An 18,428-nucleotide genomic window follows, 5' to 3' on the forward strand; every position below is an offset into this window, starting at 1 on the left:
TAAAATTATAATAATAAAAGGAATCAAATCCGAGACATCCCCTTCCAGATTAAAAAATAACAATGGGCCTTTAAATTGTAAAGAGCTCTGAACAGCATGAATTGTGCTAAAAAAAAATAAAAAAAAAGCTGTTTCATGATCATTTGTGCAACACCAATAATTTCTCAAATTTTCCAGATGCATGACAAGTTCATTCATTTTAGGATGAGTATGTTAAATAATCCACTGACTAAACTCTACATAAGTCCATATTTCAAGGTGCATGTTTTTAAAATATGATTAATTATTAGTAATCAGTTTACAAAACAATAATTCTGCTGCTCCCTGTTTAGGTTTTGTTTTGAACAATGTCTGCTGTGTCACATTCTTAAAGTTAAAGATTGTATACATGTAATACATTATTTTTACACATGGAATGTGTATGAACATTCAATCACAGAGTGACAAAACTGCAGAACACCAATTATTTCCCAAACCTTCCCTTTCATATGGAGTAATGGGATGCAGCATTATGTATATTCTTACCATTGGTATTCAGTAATAACATAACACAGATGGTATTACAGGTACTGTAATGAAAAATGCACGTGAAAAATGAAATCTATATGAATTCATTAATCAGAAGCAGGATTTGAAACGGTTGAAGATTCAGAATATGCTTTAATTGAACAGGGACTACACTTTTTGTAACCATCTTTCTAACATTGTATTCCAGCTCTGTAGTAACAAAATATCTGTTTATATTTGAAAATTCTATAATTATAAAAAAAAACTCTAAATATATAGTTGAACAAGTAGAAATATATTTTAATCATTCTAAAGTGTTTACATTGTTTAAAGCTTTAGTGCCAGACATATGCAAGTTATCAATATATGAATATAAATGAATACAGTTTAAGATTTACGTTTCTAATAATGAATTGAACATTCGTACAAACAACATACAAATTAAAAAAAAAAAATACAGATTAAAAAGTGCTTTTTTTTGCTATTTTGCTACAACTGACCCTGAATACTCAGGGTTCTCAATTCTAAAAGCTTTCAGAAACCTGTTACAGATGTTGAACAATATTGCCGTAACCTTGACAAGCAAATTGCAAGAGCAGTGGAACTCCAGCTTTGATTCCCCTTGGCAATAAACTGTTTGTACAGTAACATTTGAATGCCAGAATAAATATTTATTTTAGGTATTTGCATTGTATTTTTATTTTTTTAACTTATGCTACTTTTCTGATTTCTTGGTGGAGAAATAACAGTTTTCCTAGGGGCAAGAAGCCCTGCTGTGACAAAGAGAGCAACATATTTTTCTTCAGTTATTGGGCCCCTGCAAGATACAACTTGCAAAGCTTCATAGGGCTATCTGTGCAAATGACTGCACACCTCATTACCCTGAATGGAAGTGACAGTGCAAATATTAGATGCAATTCCCAGGCAGCTGTAACAGCTATGCTTCATTGATTTGTTTCCTACTGTATAGGCAAGAAAACCTCCAATAATAATGTCAATATTCATTGTTTTCATTTCTCTATGGCTTAAACAAATGATGAACACATTTTTTCCAAATGCTCTCTAAATGCCATTCCACAATGCTTGGTATGCCAAAGCTGTATGTTTTAGTAATAACTGGAAACGTTTTTATTTTTTCCCCTTTCCCGTCTGGGATTTTTGAGTGCTCCAAACTGTTGTTTCTACATTTATTTGATATTTTTTGTATGGGCAGCTTTAATACATTGTGAGATTAGGGAATCATGGTCTAATTGCTTTTCTCGAGCTCCTCAAGCTGTTGGTCTGACGTCAATTATTTTGAAGTGAAAACACAGGAGATTTAGTCCTCGTGTTGTTAGTAATTTCAGAGCAAACTGAACTTCTGATTTTAGTATTTGTCAGGGCTAAGCTTATGGCTGCAGGATCTAAAATGAATTGATGCAGATTACTCCAGTATTAGTTGTGCTCTGGCTCTGAGGGATTTCCGTTGCTTGGAAGAGGTCACAGGATTGGTTGCTAAATCAAAACAGGCTTGGTGAAGCAACAATACGATGGAGCATCAAGCTGATCAAAATGAACTGACATGTCTCCAAATGCTGATTTGCCTTCTAGCCAGAAGGAGCTGCAGGGAGACAAGAAAAGCACAGTAGAGTTAGAAATTTGAGTATGTGGAATGCATTCCATATGATCATAAAAACAATCTAGCGCAGCACTTCTGATTTTTTTGTTTTGAAACACCAATTTTCAACATATAGTACTGGCATGTGTAATAACTGTATATTTATATCTAAAGTATTAAATGTACCACAAGCTTTTTCTTTAGGTAGAACAATTTACTTACTAAGTGAAACACCTACAGTCACAGCTTTGCACAGTGCCGGAGGTAGGATTTACTGGGCCTTGGTGAAAGACTGTGAAGTGCCCCCCCCCCCCCCAAATGTTCAAACAAAACACATTCTCACGTTATTTTAAGATGACTGTGAACAAGACAGCAATCAATCAAGTAACAGTATATCCAAACATTTTCAAGTCAATTATGTAACAAGATTAATCAATTTGATTAATTACTCGATTTAGTTAATATTGAAACATATTAATAGCTTCAAATTAGTCACAACATGCATTAATCATAGGCATCAATTGGATTTTTGAAGTAATGTTATCCAGTACAAAACAAAAGTTAGTATGAAAACGTTTCTATACCGAGCATCAAAAGATCACTATTATAACACATTTATTAAAAAAAAATAATAATAAGGTTGTGGCAAAGTGCCCGCCCCTGTGTGCATTTGTGTGTTCTGTGTATGTATGTTGCGTGTGTATGTTAATGTTGGTGTATAGATTGGTACACGGGATATAAGCGGTCTGTGTTTCACGTGTGTGTAAATTGTATATTTGTATTTAGGCACGGGATTGCACATCACTTCACGTGCTGGTTAAATGTAATACGTGAGCACGGGGTTGCACAGAATTAATTCACGTGCTGGGATTCAAGTGAATAATTAATTAGTAATTGAATCCCAGCACAATAGTATATATAGACGCACATTTTCACTCAGTCGGGGTTGGTGTTCGGTGAGTGGAGAACGGGAGAGAGAGAGAAGGAGAAAATAAAACAAAGTAAGAACGTAAATTAGTTGTATCTGCTCACCGTGTTTTGTTCGTCTGTCTGTGCACTGTTTAGTTCGTTTCGTTTGTCTATTTATTTTGGCGTGTAGTGCCGTGTCCTGTTTTGTGTACCGTTTAAAACCTTTTTATTTGTTAATAAACGCTGAGTGCAGCCATTGCACTCAGCTCATCACAACCACTGTCTCTGTATTCCTTCCTGCTTCCGGTCTGACGCCACCCACTCTGGCCGTCTTTGTGACACGTGGTGTCATCGTGGGATAGCCGCGCCTCCAAGCGTCAGACCAGGAGGGGTCTGGAAAAAAAAAAAAAAAAAAAAAAAAAAGGTCAATGGCAGAAGACGCCATCAAACTGCGGGGCTGGTTCCTAGAAAATGCTGGGCTGGAGGCCCAGTCTCTGCCCATAATCGTCCGGGCCCTGTGGATGATGGACAGTGAGAGATGGGAGGCCTATCAGGAGGAACACACCCCAAACACCTTGGAGGAAGGTGTGGAGTTTCTCCTCAGCTACCTGGAGGCAACGATAAAAGGAACAGCAGCCCAGGTAGCAGGCCCACCAGCAGAGGGTGAATGCCTGCTGTCCCCATCTCCACCAGCAGAGGGTGAGTACCTGCTGTCCCCATCTCCACCAGCAGAGGGTGAATGCCTGCTGGTTTTGCCTCCACAGCCCAAATGGGAGGAGCCTGAGCGTCCACAGCCCAAATGGGAGGAGCCTGAGCGTCCACAGCCCAAGCGGGAGGAGCCTGAGCGTCCACAGCCCAAGCGGGAGGAGCCTGAACGTCCTACGCCTGAGTGGGAGGAGCCCGAACGTCCTACGCCTGAGTGGGAGGAGCCCGAACGTCCTACGCCTGAGTGGGAGGAGCCCGAACGTCCTACGCCTGAGTGGGGGGAGCCCGAACGTCCACAGCCCAACAGGGAGGAGTCGGGGCGTCCACAGCCCAACAGGGAGGAGTCGGGGCGTCCACAGCCCAACAGGGAGGAGTCGGGGCGTCCACAGCCCAACAGGGAGGAGTCGGGGCGTCCACAGCCCAAAGGGAGGCAAGTCGGGGCTTCCACAGCCCTGGGACCCAAGCCACCAGCAGAGGGAAAATGCCTGCTGGTTCAGCCCCAGGAGCCAGAAGGGGAGGAGTTACAGGCTCAACCCCCTGAAAATTTTTGGGGGGGAGAAGGGCAGGATGCTGGTGTCCCCCAGCAGCCTCTCGCTATGCTGCTGAAGGCAGCACGGCGTGCACATGCCCAGCCGCCACAGCAGAGGGAGCCAGCACCGCCAGGAGCAGAGGAGCTGGAGCTGCCTCTGCCTCCACCACCTCCAGGAGCAGAGGAGCAGGAGCTGCCTCTGCCTCCACCACCTCCAGGAGCAGAGGAGCAGGAGCTGCCTCTGCCTCCGCCACCACCACCGCAAGGAGCAGAGGAGCAGGAGCTGCCTCTGCCTCCACCACCTCCAGGAGCAGAGGAGCAGGAGCTGCCTCTGCCTCCGCCACCACCACCGCAAGGAGCAGAGGAGCAGGAGCTGCCTCTGCCTCCACCACCTCCAGGAGCAGAGGAGCAGGAGCTGCCTCTGCCTCCGCCACCACCACCGCCAGGAGCAGAGGAGCTGGAGCTGCCTCTGCCTCCGCCACCGCCCGGAGCAGAGGAGCAGGAGCTGCCTCTGCTGCCCGTACCTCCGCAGGGAGTACGGTGGCCGGAGCCCCAGAAAGGGGAGCTGCCGGCCACGAAGGGGGACGAGGTCTGGAGACCACTTTCCCCAGCAGCAGTTTCGCTGCAGGAGTTCTTGTGGCCGGAGCCCCACAGGAGGGAGCTGCCGGCTACGAAGAAGGGGGAGGTCGGGGGACCACCTGCCCCCGCAGCTTTTTCGCTGCAGGACAGGACCAACAGGCTGTCAGCCGTGCCACTACCGGCAGGGGTGCTGACAGCATGGCCAGCCATGGGCCCACTGGAGCCTCCCTTCCCAGCCCGAGACTTTGTCCTGGACTGCTGGATTTTTAAGGGGGGAGGTGGCCGTTGAGGCCATGTGTGCTGCGCACAAGGGGGGGTATATGTGGCAAAGTGCCCGCCCCTGTGTGCATTTGTGTGTTCTGTGTATGTATGTTGCGTGTGTATGTTAATGTTGGTGTATAGATTGGTACACGGGATATAAGCGGTCTGTGTTTCACGTGTGTGTAAATTGTATATTTGTATTTAGGCACGGGATTGCACATCACTTCACGTGCTGGTTAAATGTAATACGTGAGCACGGGGTTGCACAGAATTAATTCACGTGCTGGGATTCAAGTGAATAATTAATTAGTAATTGAATCCCAGCACAATAGTATATATAGACGCACATTTTCACTCAGTCGGGGTTGGTGTTCGGTGAGTGGAGAACGGGAGAGAGAGAGAAGGAGAAAATAAAACAAAGTAAGAACGTAAATTAGTTGTATCTGCTCACCGTGTTTTGTTCGTCTGTCTGTGCACTGTTTAGTTCGTTTCGTTTGTCTATTTATTTTGGCGTGTAGTGCCGTGTCCTGTTTTGTGTACCGTTTAAAACCTTTTTATTTGTTAATAAACGCTGAGTGCAGCCATTGCACTCAGCTCATCACAACCACTGTCTCTGTATTCCTTCCTGCTTCCGGTCTGACGCCACCCACTCTGGCCGTCTTTGTGACAAAGGTATATAAATGATAGACATTGACAAAATGTTTTTGGTTTATTTTTAATCACTTGATCATTCATCCTTGACCATGACACGCTTGAGTGACTATGACTGAAGCATATGCACTTAATCACCTAATTAGTGAGACAGTTGATTGGACACTGGCTATGGAGTGATTTCAGCTGTTTAATTGCTAGCTTGAATAAAAGCAATAAAGTAAATCACAGAAAAAAAAACAATATGCCACAATACATCTATCAATCAGCATGTTGGAGGCTGGACTAGGGCAGCGTGCTGTGGCTCGTCGTCTTGGGTGCTCACAGCCAGCAATTTCAAACCTGGCGAGATGGTATAACCAGACACATTCTGTCAATGACAGGTCACAAACTGGGAGACCAAGAGTCACAACATCTGCCCAAGATCGACAGATCATTTTGCAGCATCTTCATGATGTCAGTTGTTAATCAGCACAATAAAATGTCACTGCACCTGCTCTAAAACAGAGTTTTAATGTACATAGCAAAATACTTATTGTTTTACCAGTCAAATTAAAGTTTCAGTCAGCCGATCACAGAACTATTATGGGATGTAAATGCGTGTTCCACAGGCGACTACATCTAAGCGATCGGCAGATTGGAATCAGAGCTAATTATTAGTAAAATCCATAATCTGTAATCAGCATTTTACTGTAATTATCACCTATTATTATGATGATTATGATTATTATATCTTAGAAATTAATAGTACACCAGAGAGCTCAGCTTCCACATTATGGGAAAACCTTAAAGCTTACATACGAGGCCAGATAATTTCCTATACTGTTCAGGCAAATAAATCCCACACAGAAAAACTTGCAAAGCTTAGTGATCAAATTCTACAGGTTGACAAGCAATATGCCATCTCTCCCACACCAGAATTATACAAAGTACATCTTGTGTTAAATACTGAGTTCAATCTCCTCTCCGCAAGACAAGCAGAACAACTGCTGATTAAATTACAGCATGTTGTTTATGAACATGGTGACAAAATAAATGCCTTCTTTGAGAAATTAGATATCCTGTCTATTAATTTGCAAACTAAAGAACGCCTACAGCAGCTTCTCACAGCCGAAGAAATCACACAAGCAATTCAGGCTATGCAGAGTGGCAAGGCACCAGGCCCAGATGGGTTCCCTGTTGAATTCTATAAAAAGTTCAGTCTTTTCTGAATGCTTTTCCTATTGTTCCTTACCCCCACATTCTATCAAGTCTCTATATCACTATTACTTAAATAGGATAAAGACCCTCTCCACTGTGGATCATATTGCCCTATGTCTCTCTTAGATGTAGATGTTAAGATATTTGCTAAGGCTCTTGCTCACCACCTTGAATCCACTCTTCCATCTATCATTTCCCAAGACCAGACAGGTTTTATACAGGGCAGACATTCTTTTTTCAATCTTCTGGATTCAGCCTTTCAGATCTGGCATAATCAAGGAGTTCAGGGATTTATATATTGATGACACTTATGCATCCTTTGAACAGCTTTCAAGAAGCTTCAGTTGGCCTCACTCACATTTCTTTCGATACCTTTAGAGTTGTAATTTTGTTCAAAAAAGAATTGCTGGATTTCCTCAGCTGCCACCTACAGTAAGTCTCCTGTTGACCAATTTAATCCGGATTGCAGGGGCATTGTATCAGTCGTATAAAGTTCTACCCTTTCCCTTCATTGCCCCTCGATTACTATACTAAAAACCCTCTGGGAGCAAGATTTAGGTTCTAAATTCTCAAACAGTGTATGGGATTCTATTCTTTATCATGTACATTCCCAAAATTCTCCACCATCTCCACTTTTCCAAGACAAAATTGGCTAGAATCTATCTGGGTATGGACCCAGCCTGTGACAGATGCAAGCAAGAACCAGCCTCTAATCACATGTATTGGACCTGTCCCAGGCTGACCTCATTCTGGGCATACATCTTTTCCACCTTATCCCAAGTGCTTGAAGTCACTCTAGATGCTGACCCCCTTATGGCACTTCTCGGCATGTCCCCAGATAATGCCGCTTTAACCAAGTAGCAGTCAGACATTCTGTCTTTTTCAAATTTATTGGCAAGACGGCTAATCTTATTGAACTAGAAGAAGGCTGCCCCACCCTCCCTAATGCAATGGATTACAGATATGACATATTTCCTTAAACTGGAGAAGATTAAGTTCACACTTAGGGGTAGTACAGAGAAATGTAACAAAGTATGGCAACCTTTCCTTTCTTATATTAAACATCTCAGACGGACTCCTGTCCCTTAGTCTTTTCATGGCTCAGCAACCAACTTCCTCTTTTACTTTAATTAATTATTTTAATTAAAAAAGTGTCCTTTTCCTTTGTAAACCTTTTTTGTTCTGCTTTAACCCTTTGCAGTCCTATATCGCAATTTTTCCTTTCCTGTCATCAAAAAGACATGTTGGTTTCCTATGTTGGTTGAAGCTTTTCTGATTCATATTTTGTATAGAAAGCCTACATGGCTCATTCATAATATATTATATTAAAAACCACCAAGCCACAGGAAAAAAAGGCTTCCGTGTGTCATAAACAGATTGTTTATGGACACATTAAAACCAATCTCATTATGCAATATTGATTATACTTCCCAGTAAATCAAGCAGCATCAAATGGGATTAGACACACTGATAAACAGTGATGCATGTATCACTAAAGAACATTCAGAATAATACATTTTACATTTTAAAATACAGGTGTAGACAAACTACTATGAATTGCATTAATTGTTGTTTAAACATGTTCCTTATTCAACACAATCTAGTGAGCCATACAATTCTCTTGTGCAGCACAGCTGCATAAACGTCAGATTAAGTTATTCCAGTAATGCTGTTACAATTCACTCTGTTGGGTTTTGATGGATTAGTTCCAGTCATTAACCCTTTAAGCTTCAGAGTCACTTCCTACTGGTCTGGTGAATGCTGTATAGAAAGTGTATCCTGTTTCACTCCTGTGCCGGAACTCGATTAAATAGACCTAACAGGATTTTGAAACAGTTCACCTAAGGCTCTTCAAGTACAAGTGTGTAATACTCTGTCTATATATATATATATATATATATATATATATATATATATATATATATATATATTATTTGTGGCAGGAAGGTGGTACAGCAAGGGAAATACATCATTAGCAAAGGGCAACAGTGGGCGGAAGCGCATACTCCAGGATCGTGATATCCGTGCATTAATTCGAAGTGCAAGGCAAAACAGACAAGCAACTGCAGATCAATTGACTGCAAATTTCAACCTGGAGAGCGAGAAGCCAGTTTAATCAAAAACCGTCCGCCGAGAACTCCACAGAGCGGGATACCATAGTGGCCCAATGAGTGTCAGCTCATTGCTACCACCCCTGCGCCGCCCAATGGGAATTCCCGTTCACGGTCGGCAGACCCAACGGTATTTCGAAATACTGAAAGAAACTAAAATTCACTGCCAAATGTTTAGTCTTCAAAAATATTGAAAAATACTTCTGGTCGAAATGTCTGACAGAGTTTTAGTGTCTCTCAGTATTTCTACATTTAGCACTATTGAGTGTTTAATAGTTATGGATGAGACTATATGTAAAACATTTATATTTTGTTTAATGGGAGATATACAGTGTACACTGTGACTTTTTACACACCCCACTTTAGTTCTCCTTAGTTAAAGTACAACAAATGGTCAATATTTATTATCATAAGCCCCTGAAAGACTATACAGAAGCTAAGCCTGGTGAGAACATACTTTTAAATAGTTAAGAAATATCATATACATAATCTCAAACATTATACAAGTTTTTTTTAACATTGTGAACTAATGTTTTTTTTTTTTTAATGGCTTGGAAATTTCCTGCATCCGACTGGCAGCTGACATTCCAATCCTGTGTGGTTAAAAAACTACAACCCCTTTCTCGGATCTTGTTTTAAAATCTCAATCATAAGCACAATAACACACTTCACGACGTCGGTTGTACTGATACAACCTGCTTCTCAGGTGGTTAAAAGTATCGGTAGGCCCAACAACTTCTGTGTTATTGCTTACATAACCCATACGGAATTACTCCTAATTTGGAATGCAAAACATGAATCCCTATTTTAGTATTAGCCTGCACCTTCAAAACAAGTTAATTGGAGATCGCTAAGAGAATATGGACATGCCTAATACAACCCATTTGCCCAACACAGAAAGCTCTCATAAGAAAACATTAAGAATCTGTCAGTGTTTACAGATTATTCTCAAAGGCAAGTGTTATTAGACGTCAGACAGCCGTGTTTGGGTGATAACATTTGCTGTGAATATAGTACTGTGCCATTTTATCTAGATCCATACTTGAGCTCTGAAAAAGCTTGTCATAGGCACTACAGCTCTCTATGACAGATTAATTTTACAATGGCTGGGTCATTTATAACCTTAATCACAAAACCTCAAACTCTATAAATCATAAAAAGCAGCAATATTAAAAAGGAAAGATTTGTTTCAGGATTAAAACAAAACCACCTAACATATAAGGCATGTACATTGCAAACTGTTGCCATAGTGTATATGAAAGGTGATGCAATCCCACATTTTATTTTCGTATTAAGTGTTTTGATTTTAAGAAGGACTTTGTCTGAAAATCGCATGAGAAAAATATCAATATGAATATGTTTTAATCAGTATGAAAAATCATGTTTAAAAAAAATGTGCTTCCTCAGTAATTACAGAGCTTGATAATTTATAACATCCTACTGCTGCACTTACAGTTCATTTGCATTGGAGAATGTAAACAAATGTGACTTCCAATAAGGGAAGGAATTTAATTGAATTGTACAAATTCAAAATGATTGTGGGTCACTGCAGCTTTAAAGAATTAGCAATGAAATGACATTCATGTTCGCTCTATCTATGCATGCATGTATGTTTCTATTCACATATGTATGAATGGAGAATCAGACCCCCCGGTTTTTTTTCATTCGACCCTTAAGGCTGACTCACTTATTTTCACTGGGGCCATATCAATGTCCTGTTTGTTTGGTTTGCTTGCACCATCCTGATTACTATTTACCAATACATAAATCACCCAAAATAAGTAAAAACAAAAGGAACAGTTATGGCCTACAAATCAAATATCCAATTACAACATGGCCCCTTAAAACTTGAGTCTGACACCCCTGCATTAGTTCAAAAATATTCATATCTATGCATTAGAGGTATCTAGTTTGTTGGAATATAACAAAACACAACACACACTTTTGTTGCAAGGACTTAACTAAACTAAACATAAGCTTACATGTTATTATTTCTGTGTACTCATTAGCAGGAAATATGTGGCAACTGTAAATTAGGGAAGCTATTTCAGCCATATACTGTACCCAGGAACTGTTTCTTTAGGTTTGGAATTAAACAGGTCGATTTTGAATCAGACTTTCAAAGTTTAATTTCAAATAACATGTTTGTTGCATTCCTGAATTCCTATTACTGACATGCTCTACATTGCACCAGGTGTTTCTGCGGGCTGTCATATTTTATAATGACGGTTTCTGTCTGGACTGTCAGTCCTTTACACTCCATATCCCCCAAACTAATTAGGTCATAGAGGTCACGGACACACATAAAAACTAAGGGGTTCATTTGATCAAACATATGCCGGGATAAGGCCACGGCTGGATTTGAGTGCATTTCATTGTACCAGGGAATCGCCCTGGATTTCATTTTTTAGGGTAATTCTGGGATAACCACACATAGGTGTCTCATAGAATTCAGGGTACTCTAAAGAAAATCCATCTATGGTTTATGCATGTTGCAACCAGGGGTGTGCCCAAATATGAGCACACGTGAGTATTCGTAACGAGTATGGCCCTTTTTTTTCGAGTATCAGTAATACATGAGTAATTTTGCAAATGTTATTCAGAGAAAAAAATATATGTAAACAATGCATTGAATCCGTTCCTTGTTCTAATCAATCTCAAATCTAGAGATAGAGAGCCAATCCAGGGGGAAGGAGGGCCCAATAATACAGCAGTCTTTGAGCAGCACGTCCTCCATTAGGAGCCGTCTAAAATGACCTGCATTTTCTGAAAGCGTACAAAACGTGTGCTGGGAGGTACTTAGTGTACCTTTTTGTATATAACAAATTATGATACTTTTACAGAGCTTAAAATGTCCACATGCCTTCCTGAAACAGTTATACAGAGAACAGAGATGTCTCTTGTCAGAGTTCATGATATTTTACTTTTGGTTGAGAAAAAGGATCCTGTTGGATCATGTTTCATTCACACAGTGCACAGGGAGGAAAGAACTGAAAAGGCAATGGAGAGTCAACATGCTTTGTGTTTTTTTAGTGTACTGTATTTATTTAAAATATTTCTTACGCATATCAAGTTCCTTTCTGATAAAATGTGTTTATCAATAAAACATAAGTGTATATCATGGGTGATAATTTGAATGGCAAATGTTATACAGTACCACTTACCATTAACCCTTTGCGGTTCTATGTCGGACCAGGTCTGACATTACAATTATTCCTTTCCGGTCCGACATCATCAAAAAGATGTCAAGCACAGGTCTCTAGTCGTTTTTTCTCTGGAAAAAGCTGAGAAAACCTTTCAATGGCTGAGTGAGACCGATAGGAGCCGAGAGAAGCCAAAAAAATAAATAAATAAATAAGGTGCGGATCTGAGCAATACACATAGACCCTGCACCACAGAGATAACATGGACATAAACAAACAAGGTATCTGCTTCCGCATCCAGCCCTCAGAGAATATCACAGACATTTGCAGAGCTTTTTGAGATGTTACAGTAATAAAATAATGACTTGGATCGCATTATTGAGGAGTTTGGTGATAAAAAGAGTGATCAGGAGATGATTTATCAGTATGCACGACTATGAAGAGGTATGTGCAAATTACAGCGAACAAGAGGTGGGGCGGGACTGGAGATGCAGTACTGAGTGTCCTGTTGATATGCAGTGCCTTTTAAACCTGTTTTACTGTGAAAAAAATACTTTTAAATAGCGCATGTAAAATAAACAGCGTGTGTCTGATGCACCTGAGATGAGCTGAATAAATGGTTAAATGAAAATACTGTTAATTGTTTAATGACGGAATTTTTTTTGTATTTGTTATACTATATTATAATACTCAGATTCATTGCGGAATCAGATTATGAAACTTATATTTTAACTCTTTTTTTTTTTTTTTTTTGTAGTTGCAAAAATATAACCTCTTGTACTAACTAGCAGGCCCGCCACCAGTCCCCCAAAAAACATGCACAATATTCTTGTTTAACAGACAGACTCAACCTTTTTTTATTCAAAAACTTCCAGCTTCACCTTTTCACTTCATAAGATGCATTTTTAAGAGGTTTAGCGAATCAGCATTACCTGAATGCCTGTATGTTTGAGCACAGTATAGGGTACAATAAAACAGTCACACATTCACATTCAATATAAGTAGGCTTGCTACTATTCGACATCCTATATAATTTGATAGTAAAAAAAAGTTTTGCTCAACAAGTATTCAAATGAACCATTAGGACTTTGAAGCGATCAAAACCCTTTTTTTTATGAACATCACTGTCTGGTCACTTTCTGGATGGAAATCAGGGTCATTTTAAGCCCTTTCAGTTTTAGCACCACCCACTTCTAATGACGTCATCCGAGTAAAATCGGAAATCGAGTACGATTACGGGTATGAGTAATGGGTTCTCTGCACACCCCTAGTTGCAACCATTGTGCACACTTTTAGAGGAGAGCACACGATTGTGTTAACTTAAATACTTAAAGGTGCATTACTATCAAGTGCAATTCATTTTTATATTATATTTGTTACCAAAAAGAGTAAAGAAAAAAAAACACACATCTTTGGTGCATTAATAATTGAAACAATGAGGTCCTGTATTATAGCATTTTTCTCCAACAAAAATCGAAATCTGAGAAGCGCTTCTGGGCAAGACAGTAGAATGTATTAAATTAAACCAGAATGGCAAATGTGCATTAATACTTCAAAAGTAAAACTTCATTCTTATGGTTAGCTCATCTTCCTTTATCTACAACATAAATAAAGAAGCACCGATTGAATTCTCACCACAGACTCTGTTGAGATTGTCAGCACTAGTTTACTTTATTCTTCAAAAATGTCCATGAAAGCCTGGAGACATAAAGGTATCAAGCACATGAACCAATTTTACTGTGATAGATAATTATGAAAGAGAGCAACATCCATTGTTCTAAACCCCTGGGGAGCAGAAAAGGGCGTGTGAAACTTTCTAGGGGGGGCGTGGTGAGTGTTTAAAAATATAGTAATTGTAGCAATAATTTAAAAAAATAAATAAAATAAAAATAAAATTCGAACTTTAAATGTGAATTTTACATTCCGGTACTTATTTAGTCTGGAAAACCATGCTTAACAATACATAAAATGGATCGTTTTGTGGTGCATCATCGAGTAAAAAAGTAAAAGTTCAAAAATATGAAGAAAGTTACTTAAAATTGGATTTACCTTTGTTGTAACTGCAAAGGTCATTTGTTCTGTTATGTTTGGGGAAAGCTCTGTTATGCAGGTTGGTGCCATTCCATTGTCAAATAACACAGTGAGTCGCCAAATTTCACAACTCACCATTGACGTGAAAGATCAAGTGTTGAACTACATCAAGATGAGCTAATTCTATGCCATACAACTTGACCAGACAACCGATATCGCTGGAGCTGCACAGCTGCTTGAGGATGAGGGATGGATGTCTCTTGTGTTTGCTGCAGAGAGTTGTGTGTTATTATTATTTATTTCTTTGCAGACCCCTTATCCAGGGCGACTTACAATTTATACAGATATCACATTATTTTTACACACAATTACCCATTTATACAGTTGGGTTTTTACTGGAGCAATCTAGGTAAAGTACCTTGCTCAAGGGTACAACAGCAGTGTCCCCCACTGGGGATTGAACCCACAACCCTCCGGTCAAGAGTCCAGAGCCCTAACCATTACTCCACACTGCTGCCCTAACACTGCTGTGTTGTTTGTCTTTGCTGATGATGGCTGTCTGTGTTTGCTTGTGTTGCCTTTCCCCTTCCACTGCTTGTAAGGGGGTGGGAGGAAATGCAGAGTTAGGGTTAAAACCCCTAACATCGCATTTCCCTACTTTTGTCGTTTTAATATCAACCCTAACTGATGCATTAAAGTTTTTGCAAAGAATGTATAGCTAGAAAGCCTGTATATTCTATTATAGAGCACAAAAAGTAAAAATGGCTATATGTGTAAACTTGATTAAACACGTCACAGGTGTATATATGTTAAACACTGACACAAGTTTATATACAGTGCCGTGAAAAAGTATTTGCCCCCTGTCTGATTTTCTGCATTTTTGAATATTTTTGACACTGAATGTTATCAGATCTTCAACCAAAACCTAATATTAGATAAAAGGGACCCTGACAGAAATTTGATACATATTTCATTTATTTATTAAAGAAAGTTATGCAACACCCAATGCCCCCGTGTGAAAAAATAATTTCCCCCTTAGACTCAATAACTGGTTACGCCATCTTTAGCAGCAATAACTGCAACCAAACGCTTCCTGTAGTTATTGATTAGTCTCTCACAGCGCCGTGGAGGAATTTTGGCCCACTCCTCTGTGCAGAACTGCCTCAACTCAGTGACATTTGTCCATTTTCAAGCATGAACGACTCTTTTCAGGTCCTGCCACAACATCTTAATGGGGTTTAGGTCTGGATTTTGACTAGGCCATTCCAAAACTTTAAATTTCTTGTTCTTCAACCATTCTGATGTAGACTTGCTTGTGTGTTTCTGATCATTGTCTTGCTGTATGACCCAGCTGCACTTCAGCTTCAGCTCACGGACGGATGGCCTGACATTCTCCTGTAGAATTCTCTGATACAGAGCAGAATTCATGGTTCCTTCAGTGATGGCAAGGCGTTCAGGTCCTGATGCAGCAAAGCATCCCCAACTATGACACTACCACCACCATGCTTGACCATTGGTATGAGGTTCTTACTGTGGAATGCAGTGTTTGGTTTTTGCCAGACATAACAGGGCCCATGTCTGCCAAAAAGTTCCTCTTTTGACTCATCTGTCCATAGAACATTGTTGCAGAACTCTTGAGGATCATCCAGGTGCTTTTTGGCATACTTGAGATGAGCATGGGATAAGGATGGCCACTCCTGGGAAGATTCACTACTGTCCCAAACTTTCTCCAATTGGACAATGTGGCTCTGACTGTGGTTCGGTGGAGCCCCAGAGCTAGAAATGGCTTTGTAACCCTTTCCAGACTGATAGGCATCAACAACTTTTTTCTGGAGGTCTTCAGGAATTTCTTTTGTTCGTGGCATGATGTGCCTCTAGAACCTGTGTGCTGACAACTTCACTCTGATGGTAAGGGCCAAAGTTAGTCAGACTTATACTGGGCAGGGCTGGCCCAAATCAGGTCTGGTTGTTAACCAAAGTACTCAAACAGCTGACCCTAATTATCTCTTTAATTGTGTTGAGTTAACTAGGGGGGGGGAATAACATTTTCACACCTGAAGATTGCATGTTTGATTATCTTGCACACCAAACAAATGAAAGAAGCACCAAACTTTGGTGTCATTTTTTCTCTCAGACTCCCTCTATATACTACTACAACCCACAAAAAAATCTGACCAAATACAATGTGAAAAATGTGCAAAAATGCAGAAAATCAGACAGGGGGCAAATACTTTTTCATGGCACTGTATATACACATGATTCGTTTTTCTTCACCTATTCACACAAAGTGTTTAGCTTTTCAATACTTCAATTTGTTTAAATTATAATCACTATATAGTTTAATTTGTGCTTAGAAAATAAACATCAGTACGTGTTCATTATCTGTTGCCTGCAGGCATTTCATTTTTAATTTTTTTACAGTGTAAGTAGTTCTCTAGATACAGTTTAAACACATGTATTTGTGGTATTCATAAGAGTAGGTAAAGACGGACACTCCATACACTCCTACATTCTCATAACTCTTAATAAAGTATATTGTAACCATGTTTCATCACAATCAGAAAACTAGTTCTCTAGATACAGTTTAAACACATTATATTTGTGATATTCATAAGAGTAGGTAAAGACAGACAGACAGACTCCATGCACCACCATATTTTGATATTCTTAATAAAGTATATTGTAACCACGTTTCATCACACTCAGATAAGTAGTTCTCTAGATACAGTTCCCAGTGTTTCACAATCCAGTCCTGGGGATACACTAACGGTCCAGGTTTTTGATCCAACCAGCACATAATTTGTTTTAAAACCTGCACTGCTTTACATTCCATTTAAAACAATCACACGTTCGGGGACCTATATAGACTGTGAGAATTATTAATTGTGCTGCGTGCACTACCAGTCTACTATTTTCTTCCCTTTTTGAATATATTCAGCAAGTAAAGGTAGACAATCAGCTCAGTGTTTGAATCTGGAAATCTAATTCACGAAATGCGAGACATTAAAAAAAAAAAATATATATGTATAGTATCGATCCTCATTGAACAGAAATGAGAGCTACATACAGGTTGTTTTAAATTCACTGGGTGGCTTGCTCGCAGCTCTAGAAATGCTGACTCCACCCACTCATCACCCATTGGCCCATCTGGATCTACTCCATCGGTGACGTCACATGCATTCTCACACACACACACACAGAAACTGACAGGGAAGTTTCTGGAGATTAGCGTGAGACAGAGGTCGGCACTAGCCGGCGAAAGACACACTAACTCAAACGCAGCAGCGCACAAAACAGGTACACATTATGAGTAACATATAGAGTCCCAACCCCTTCCTTCATACTCGCAAAAAAAGATCGCGAAAAAAGAATTGGCCTCTCGAAAAAATAACTTAAAATCTATATTTTTAAACATTTTATAATGTTTAGTTTTTTTAAAGACAGATGGCAGACCATCGGGTGTCCAAACGAGTGCTACCGACCCACTGTTGTGTCTGTCTGCAGCTCAACTGCTGACTTGTAACATTTGAAAATAAAAGATGGTGGCCTTGCAAAAAAATAATTTTCCCTGATGACAAAAGAATAGGATCTGCCACATTCTTTTTTCATACCAGACGTCTATCCAAAAAACTGAAAATCCCATTGAAAACAATGTGGGATCAAAATGTGAATAACTTTTGAATGGATTGGAACGCTACTGTCCACATCAAGAGATCTACCACAGGGGACAGTGCACATCGAATTCAAAAGGTATTAAAGGCAAAAATTAACATAGAATCCACGGTGAAACCCTAATAGAATCTACATATATTCAAGGTTTCAAGGCACAAAGGGTCATTTTGTTTCGTACATAAAGAAGTTAAACATTTTTTTTTAATTTTTATTTTTCTTCAAAGTCTTGACTGGCTGCTCATTTTGGACATCACCCAAGCCATACAATTCCTCAAATGTCAATGTCACAATTATTTCCTTATTACGCTTATTATAAAACTGTTTCCTGTTCACTGAAGGCTATCAAAGAGATCTGAGATGCTATAATACCCAAGGAAAATCTGGTGAACTAAAACACTTAATTTGAATAGTGAAAGACTTATCTCTGAATAATAAGAGCAAACGCTTTTCCTACAGGACAGGGTACTAATTGAAATACATTTTTACTTGTTTAAAGTGGAAAATGTAAGTCAATGTCTGAAATCTAATTCCAT

General features: G+C 39.7%; 1 protein-coding gene across 3 annotated transcripts in view; it reads right to left on the reverse strand.

Annotated features, from left to right (window-relative positions):
* Nucleotides 1-991: 991 nt before the first annotated feature.
* The window catches only part of LOC117426607 (protein Largen-like), a 94,308-nt gene continuing 76,871 nt past the window's right edge, over nt 992-18,428 (reverse strand). For all 3 annotated transcript variants that reach the window (XM_034924714.2, XM_059022544.1, XM_034924717.2), the window contains one exon: nt 992-2,107. The gene's annotated coding sequence lies outside the window, so the exon portion shown is untranslated. The remainder of the gene's footprint in view (nt 2,108-18,428) is intronic.

This window comes from Acipenser ruthenus, chromosome 1 (genome assembly GCF_902713425.1).
Source record: "Acipenser ruthenus chromosome 1, fAciRut3.2 maternal haplotype, whole genome shotgun sequence".
In the NCBI taxonomy this organism is placed as follows: Eukaryota; Metazoa; Chordata; class Actinopteri; order Acipenseriformes; family Acipenseridae; genus Acipenser; species Acipenser ruthenus.